This window comes from Clupea harengus, unplaced genomic scaffold, assembly GCF_900700415.2.
Source record: "Clupea harengus unplaced genomic scaffold, Ch_v2.0.2, whole genome shotgun sequence".
Taxonomy (NCBI): Eukaryota; Metazoa; Chordata; class Actinopteri; order Clupeiformes; family Clupeidae; genus Clupea; species Clupea harengus.
The window spans coordinates 9,339-18,676 of NW_024880496.1; positions in this window are offsets into that span (position 1 = coordinate 9,339).

Sequence of the window (9,338 nt, forward strand, 5' to 3'; positions counted from 1 at the left end):
CGTTGACAAGCTGCTGCTGCATGATTTTCACGGAGACATGGTTAGACAGCACCACACCAGACGCAGCTATCCAGCTAGCAGGCCGCACCGTCTACCGGGCCGACAGAACAGCTGACTCGGGTAAGAAGTCCGGTGGCGGTCTGTGTGTATTCTTAAATAACTGCTGGTGCACAAACGCAAGCATTGGCGAAAAGTATTGCTGCCCCGAACTGGAACTTATGCTTCTGAAGTGCAGGCCCTTCTACTTACCGAGGGAGTTTGGCATTGTTTTCATCTGTGCTGTTTACATCCCTCCGGACGCTAATGCTAAACTAGCATTAGCACAGCTACATGTCTACATAAGTAAAAGACTGGCCACACACCCAGACAGCGCCTTCATTGTAGCAGGAGATTTTAACCGAGCTAATCTCAGATCTGTGCTCCCCACATTCCATCCAAACGTGACCTGTGCAACAAGAGGCAGTGTGACACTAGACCAGGTGTACACTAATGTTGTTAAGGCTTACAAAGTACAGTCTGACTCCCACCTAGGCCTGTCTGACCACCTCTCGCTGTTCCTGTACCCCTCATACCAACAAAGAATAAAAGCGACACGGCCTGCCACCAAGTCCATAACAGTGTGGAATGAGGATGCCATCCCTCAGCTGCAGGACTGTTTTGACAGCACGGACTGGACAATATTTAACAGCCTGGAAGCTCCTGTTGACCCAAAAAGGGCACTGGAGGAATACACATCTTCAGTTATGGACTACATCAACTTCTGCGTGAACAATGTCACAAGAAGGAGGACTGTGAGAGTGTTCCCCAACCAAAAGCCATGGATGTGCAGAGAGGTGCGTACACTATTAAAGGCCAGAGACGCAGCCTACAGATCAGGTGATGCACCAGCGTACAGCGTAGCCAGGGCAGCACTGAGGAGAGGCATAAAATCTGCAAAAGCCAAGCACAGGCAACGTGTTGAGCAACTTTTCCACACTCACACCAATCCGAGACAAGTATGGGAGGGAATAAGGGCAATCTCGGACTACAAAGGGACTGCGTCATCCCCCCCCGTCCAGCTGTGCTACCCTGTCTGAAGAGCTGAATCAGTTCTATGCACGGTTCGACAGGGACAACACTGGTCAGCTGCCTCTGCCCCTACCCTCTGACGCTGCTGCACCCACTCTGAGCCCCCACGAGGTCAGACTCTGCTTGAAAACCATCAGCCCCAGGAAAGCGGCAGGACCAGATGGTGTGGCAGGCCGCGTACTAAGGAATTGCGGGGACCAGCTGACAGAGGTTTTTACAGACATTTTTAACCGCTCTCTAGCCCTTTCTCATGTCCCCCCATGTTTCAAAGCATCAACCATCATACCTGTGCCAAAAAAGACTGCGGTCACATGCCTGAACGACTATAGGCCAGTGGCTCTCACCCCCATACCTGCTAAATGTTTGGAAAGGCTGGTCATGAAACACATAAGATGCATCACACCAGCTTCCTTTGACCAACACCAATTTGCCTACAGATCTACAGAGGATGCAGTAGCCCTGCTGCTTCACACTGCACTGGAGCACCTGGAGCTAAAGAACACTTACATCCGTATTCTATTTATAGACTACAGTTCTGCTTTCAATACGATCCTTCCAGGCAAACTCATCTCCAAACTTCAGGACTTAAACCTCAGTGCTACACTGTGTAACTGGGTATTGGACTTCCTGACCAATCGCACACAGAGAGTACAACTGGGGAAGCACCACTCTTCGAATTTGACCATCAGCACTGGCGCCCCACAAGGTTGCGTGCTCAGCCCACTATTATACACTCTCTACACCCATGACTGTACTCCCTCCTGCCCATCCAACTACATCTTTAAATTTGCAGATGACACAACAGTGCTTGGCCTCATCTCCAACAACAATGAGGCTGCCTACAGGCAAGAAGTGGGAAACCTGGCAGCCTGGTGTTCTGAGCACAACCTCAGTCTCAACTTAAAGAAAACAAGAGATCATCATTGACTTCCGGAAGTCTGCTCAGCACAATCACCATCTCCCACTCTACATCAACGGGGAAGAGGTTGAGCGAGTCACCTCTTTTAAGTTTCTGGGTCTAACGCTGACGGAGGAGTTGTCCTGGGAAAACAACACAGCTTCCGTCTTGGGGAAAGCCCAGCAACGCCTCTTCTACCTCCGGAAGTTGAGGAAAGAACACCTTCCTCAGAGACTACTGAGCAACTTCTACCGCTGCGCTATAGAGAGTGTGCTGACATACTGCCTGAACGTATGGTTCTCCAGCTGCACAAAGGCGGAGCAGGCAGCCATCCAGAGGCTGATTAAAACAGCAGGCAGGATCATCGGAGCAGAGCTGCCCGACATCTATTCCATCTCCTCCTCCCGATGCCTGCAGCGTTCAAATCGCATCCTCACGGACCCTTCCCACCCTGCCCATTATCTGTTCCCGCTACTCCCGTCAGGGAAAAGGTTCAGATCAACAAAAGCGCGCACCTCCAGAATGGCAAAGAGCTTTTACCCTCGTGCAATAAGGCTTCTCAACAGCTCACCCAAAACCAACCCACCTCCCCCCCGGCCCGGCCCGCCTGCCCTCATAGACTGCACTCTTAACACTCCACCCTGCAACTATTGATGCACCTCAATGTATATATTTCTTTTTTTAATTTACTCAGGGATATTTATTTATCTATTCATTGATTGTTATTTATTATTATTTAGCTGTGGCAGTTAATGTCCACAGCAATTTAAATTTTTAGCTGTCTGTTGCTGCCTCTACTGTCTCGTTGTTTTTGTGACAATGACAAATAAAGTACTTTGAACTTTGAAAGACTTCTCCCTCAGTATTCGTTCGTCCAATTGGCTGTCAACGGTCGATGCTGCTGATTGGTGGCTCACTGGCATGTCCCGCCTCCTGCCAGTGGCATGTACTTCCTGATGCCACATGCCAGTTAAAGATTGAACTCCTACTGCAATCAGATCAAGCAATAGGCGGGCTTTACTACTTTACCACTTCCTTCCTGTTTTGATGCCGGTAGATGAGTTCCGTTCTGCTAGCAACGATAACCCACAATAACCCCAGGAAGTAAAACGAAACGAGGAAGTAAAATGAGTTTGTTGTATCAAATGAAAGGTTTTTACAACAAACAACCCTGTTAATCGACTGGGTAATATAAAAACCTTTTATATGCAACGAGTTTTATTGTTCCATTTGTCCTAATGATCGGGAAAATAGTTAAAAGCGTGTTTGAAAGTTATAGTAGCCTATTTGTCATTATAAAGTCCTAATCTGTCTACTCGCTAGATCAGACTTTATAATGGTATTTTGTTAACTGTGCATTATATTAACTTGCTTTAAAACAAGGTAAGATATAGTGAGTTAATTTTAAGCGTACAGGATACTTTGATAATGACTAAGATGTAGCTGAAAATTGACAATTAATATTACTTTCATAGTAACATCAAAATGGGTTAAAAACGATTCACTGATGTTACAAAAGTATGATTTTCTTGTTTAAATATAGGGAACACTGACTAAACAGGCATCATTGTAAATATTGTAGTAAGAAACAGTAAAACACACAACAATCTGCTGATAAAAGGATTATGTCTTCAATAAAGTTGGTTGAACATGTTCAGAACACTGTAAAGAAAGGGTAAAATATGTTTAGCAGTCATTATTCTGGTCATTCACTGTGAAAAAACACTTGACACACAGATCACACAGGCGAAAATGCATTATCTTCAATGGCAGGGTATTGCCATGTGACATGTATCACTCTTTGCTGATGAAACTAAAGATTGTGTCTCAATGAAAGGGGGGTGGAATATGTTTAGGACATTCCAAACATTAAATAAAATGTGTGAAGTAGTTGAGATTTACGTCCCTGAATGCTCCACAATACTTTAAACATAGGTGATCAGACAGGCGAAAATGCATTATCTTCAATGGTAGGGCCATGTGACATGTATCACTCTTTGCTGAAAAAACTAAAGATTGTGTCTCAATGAAAGGGGGGTGGAATATGTTCAGGACACTCCAAACATTAAATAAAATGTGTGAAGTAGTTCAGATTTGCGTCCCTGAAGGCTCCACAATACTTTAAACATAGGTGATCAGACAGGCGAAAATGCATTAACTTCAATGGCAGGGCCATGTGACATGTATCGCTCTTTGCTGAAAAAACTAAAGATTGTGTCTCAATGAAAGGGGGGTGGAATATGTTCAGGACACTCCAAACATTAAATAAAATCTGTAAAGTAGTTGAGATTTACGTCCCTGAAGGCTCCACAATACTTTAAACATAGGCCTACACACAGGCAAAAATGCATTAACTTCAATGGCAGGGCCATGTGACATGTATCATTCTTTGCTGAAAAAACTAAAGATTGGTGTCTCAATGAAAGGGGGTGGAATATGTTCAGGACACTCCAAACATTAAATAAAATCTGTAAAGTAGTTGAGATTTACGTCCCTGAAGGCTCTACAATACTTTAAACATAGGCCTACACACAGGCGAAAATGCATTAACTTCAATGGCAGGGCCATGTGACATGTATCACTCTTTGCTGAAAAAACTAAAGATTGTGTCTCAATGAAAGGGGGTGGAATATGTTCAGGACACTCCAAACATTAAATAAAATGTGTGAAGTAGTTGAGATTTACGTCCCTGAATGCTCCACAATACTTTAAACATAGGCGAAAATGCATTGTCTTCAATGGCAGGGCCATGTGACATGTATCACTCTTTGCTGAAAAAACTAAAGATTGTGTCTCAATGAAAGGGGGGTGGAATATGTTCAGGACACTTCAAACATTAAATAAAATGTGTGAAGTAGTTGAGATTTACGTCCCTGAAGGCTCCACAATACTTTAAACATAGGCCTACACACAGGCGAAAATGCATTAACTTCAATGGCAGGGCCATGTGACATGTATCACTCTTTGCTGAAAAAACTAAGATTGTGTCTCAATGAAAGGGGGGTGGAATATGTTCAGGACACTCCAAACATTAAATAAAATGTGTGAAGTAGTTGAGATTTACGTCCCTGAATGCTCCACAATACTTTAAACATAGGTGATCAGACAGGCGAAAATGCATTATGTTCAATGGCAGGGCCATGTGACACGTACGTTTAAAGTATTGTGGAGCATTCAGGGACGTAAATCTCAACTACTTCACACATTTTATTTAATGTTTGGAGTGTCCTGAACATATTCCACCCCCTTTCATTGAGACACAATCTTTAGTTTTTTCAGCAAAGTGTCATACGTATCACATGGCCCTGCCATTGAAGATAATGCATTTTCGCCTGTCTGATCACCTATGTTTAAAGTATTGTGGAGCCTTCAGGGACGCAAATCTGAACTACTTCACACATTTTATTTAATGTTTGGAGTGTCCTGAACATATTCCACCCCCCTTTCATTGAGACACAATCTTTAGTTTTTTCAGCAAAGAGCGATACATGTCACATGCCCCTACCATTGACGATAATGCATTTTCGCCTGTCTGATCACCTATGTTTAAAGTATTGTGGAGCCTTCAGGGACGCAAATCTGAACTACTTCACACATTTTATTTAATGTTTGGAGTGTCCTGAACATATTCCACCCCCTTTCATTGAGACACAATCTTTATTTTTTTCAGCAAAGAGTGATACATGTCACATGGCCCTGCCATTGAAGATAATGCATTTTCGCCCTGTCTGATCACCTATGTTTAAAGTATTGTGGAGCCTTCAGGGACGCAAATCTGAACTACTTCACACATTTTATTTAATGTTTGGAGTGTCCTGAACATATTCCACCCCCCTTTCATTGAGACACAATCTTTAGTTTTTTCAGCAAAGAGCGATACATGTCACATGGCCCTGCCATTGAAGATAATGCATTTTCGCCTGTCTGATCACCTATGTTTAAAGTATTGTGGAGCCTTCAGGGACGCAAATCTGAACTACTTCACACATTTTATTTAATGTTTGGAGTGTCCTGAACATATTCCACCCCCCTTTCATTGAGACACAATCTTTAGTTTTTTCAGCAAAGAGTGATACATGTCACATGGCCCTGCCATTGAAGATAATGCATTTTCGCCTGTCTGAACACTATGTTTAAAGTATTGTGGAGCCTTCAGGGACGCAAATCTGAACTACTTCACACATTTTATTTAATGTTTGGAGTGTCCTGACATATTCCACCCCCCTTTCATTGAGACACAATCTTTAGTTTTTTCAGCAAAGAGTGATACATGTCACATGGCCCTGCCATTGAAGATAATGCATTTTCGCCTGTCTGAACACCTATGTTTAAAGTATTGTGGAGCCTTCAGGGACGCAAATCTGAACTACTTCACACATTTTATTTAATGTTTGGAGTGTCCTGAACATATTCCACCCCCCTTTCATTGAGACACAATCTTTAGTTTTTTCAGCAAAGAGTGATACATGTCACATGGCCCTGCCATTGAAGATAATGCATTTTCGCCTGTCTGAACACCTATGTTTAAAGTATTGTGGAGCCTTCAGGGACGCAAATCTGAACTACTTCACACATTTTATTTAATGTTTGGAGTGTCCTGAACATATTCCACCCCCCTTTCATTGAGACACAATCTTTAGTTTTTTCAGCAAAGAGCGATACATGTCACATGGCCCTGCCATTGAAGATAATGCATTTTCGCCTGTCTGATCACCTATGTTTAAAGTATTGTGGAGCCTTCAGGGACGCAAATCTGAACTACTTCACACATTTTATTTAATGTTTGGAGTGTCCTGAACATATTCCACCCCCTTTCATTGAGACACAATCTTTAGTTTTTTCAGCAAAGAGTGATACATGTCACATGGCCCTGCCATTGAAGATAATGCATTTTCGCCTGTCTGAACACCTATGTTTAAAGTATTGTGGAGCCTTCAGGGACGCAAATCTGAACTACTTCACACATTTTATTTAATGTTTGGAGTGTCCTGAACATATTCCACCCCCCTTTCATTGAGACACAATCTTTAGTTTTTTCAGCAAAGAGTGATACATGTCACATGGCCCTGCCATTGAAGATAATGCATTTTCGCCTGTCTGAACACCTATGTTTAAAGTATTGTGGAGCCTTCAGGGACGCAAATCTGAACTACTTCACACATTTTATTTAATGTTTGGAGTGTCCTGAACATATTCCACCCCCCTTTCATTGAGACACAATCTTTAGTTTTTTTCAGCAAAGAGTGATACATGTCACATGGCCCTGCCATTGAAGATAATGCATTTTCGCCTGTCTGAACACCTATGTTTAAAGTATTGTGGAGCCTTCAGGGACGCAAATCTGAACTACTTCACACATTTTATTTAATGTTTTGGAGTGTCCTGAACATATTCCACCCCCTTTCATTGAGACACAATCTTTAGTTTTTTCAGCAAAGAGCGATACATGTCACATGGCCCTGCCATTGAAGATAATGCATTTTCGCCTGTCTGATCACCTATGTTTAAAGTATTGTGGAGCCTTCAGGACGCAAATCTGAACTACTTCACACATTTTATTTAATGTTTGGAGTGTCCTGAACATATTCCACCCCCCTTTCATTGAGACACAATCTTTAGTTTTTTCAGCAAAGAGTGATACATGTCACATGGCCCTGCCATTGAAGATAATGCATTTTCGCCTGTCTGAACACCTATGTTTAAAGTATTGTGGAGCCTTCAGGGACGCAAATCTGAACTACTTCACACAATTTTATTTAATGTTTGGAGTGTCCTGAACATATTCCACCCCCCTTTCATTGAGACACAATCTTTAGTTTTTTCAGCAAAGAGTGATACATGTCACATGGCCTGCCATTGAAGATAATGCATTTTCGCCTGTCTGAACACCTATGTTTTAAAGTATTGTGGAGCCTTCAGGGACGCAAATCTGAACTACTTCACACATTTTATTTAATGTTTGGAGTGTCCTGAACATATTCCACCCCCCTTTCATTGAGACACAATCTTTAGTTTTTTCAGCAAAGAGTGATACATGTCACATGGCCCTGCCATTGAAGATAATGCATTTTCGCCTGTCTGAACACCTATGTTTAAAGTATTGTGGAGCCTTCAGGGACGCAAATCTGAAACTACTTCACACATTTTATTTAATGTTTGGAGTGTCCTGAACATATTCCACCCCCCTTTCATTGAGACACAATCTTTAGTTTTTTCAGCAAAGAGCGATACATGTCACATGGCCCTGCCATTGAAGATAATGCATTTTCGCCTGTTCTGATCACCTATGTTTAAAGTATTGTGGAGCCTTCAGGGACGCAAATCTGAACTACTTCACACATTTTATTTAATGTTTGGAGTGTCCTGAACATATTCCACCCCCCTTTCATTGAGACACAATCTTTAGTTTTTTCAGCAAAGAGTGATACATGTCACATGGCCCTGCCATTGAAGATAATGCATTTTCGCCTGTCTGAACACCTATGTTTAAAGTATTGTGGAGCCTTCAGGGACGCAAATCTGAACTACTTCACACATTTTATTTAATGTTTGGAGTGTCCTGAACATATTCCACCCCCCTTTCATTGAGACACAATCTTTAGTTTTTTCAGCAAAGAGTGATACATGTCACATGGCCCTGCCATTGAAGATAATGCATTTTCGCCTGTCTGAACACCTATGTTTAAAGTATTGTGGAGCCTTCAGGGACGCAAATCTGAACTACTTCACACATTTTATTTAATGTTTGGAGTGTCCTGAACATATTCCACCCCCCTTTCATTGAGACACAATCTTTAGTTTTTTCAGCAAAGAGTGATACATGTCACATGGCCCTGCCATTGAAGATAATGCATTTTCGCCTGTCTGAACACCTATGTTTAAAGTATTGTGGAGCCTTCAGGGACGCAAATCTGAACTACTTCACACATTTTATTTAATGTTTGGAGTGTCCTGAACATATTCCACCCCCCTTTCATTGAGACACAATCTTTAGTTTTTTCAGCAAAGAGCGATACATGTCACATGGCCCTGCCATTGAAGATAATGCATTTTCGCCTGTCTGATCACCTATGTTTAAAGTATTGTGGAGCCTTCAGGGACGCAAATCTGAACTACTTCACACATTTTATTTAATGTTTGGAGTGTCCTGAACATATTCCACCCCCCTTTCATTGAGACACAATCTTTAGTTTTTCAGCAAAGAGTGATACATGTCACATGGCCCTGCCATTGAAGATAATGCATTTTCGCCTGTCTGAACACCTATGTTTAAAGTATTGTGGAGCCTTCAGGGACGCAAATCTGAACTACTTCACACATTTTATTTAATGTTTGGAGTGTCCTGAACATATTCCACCCCCTTTCATTGAGA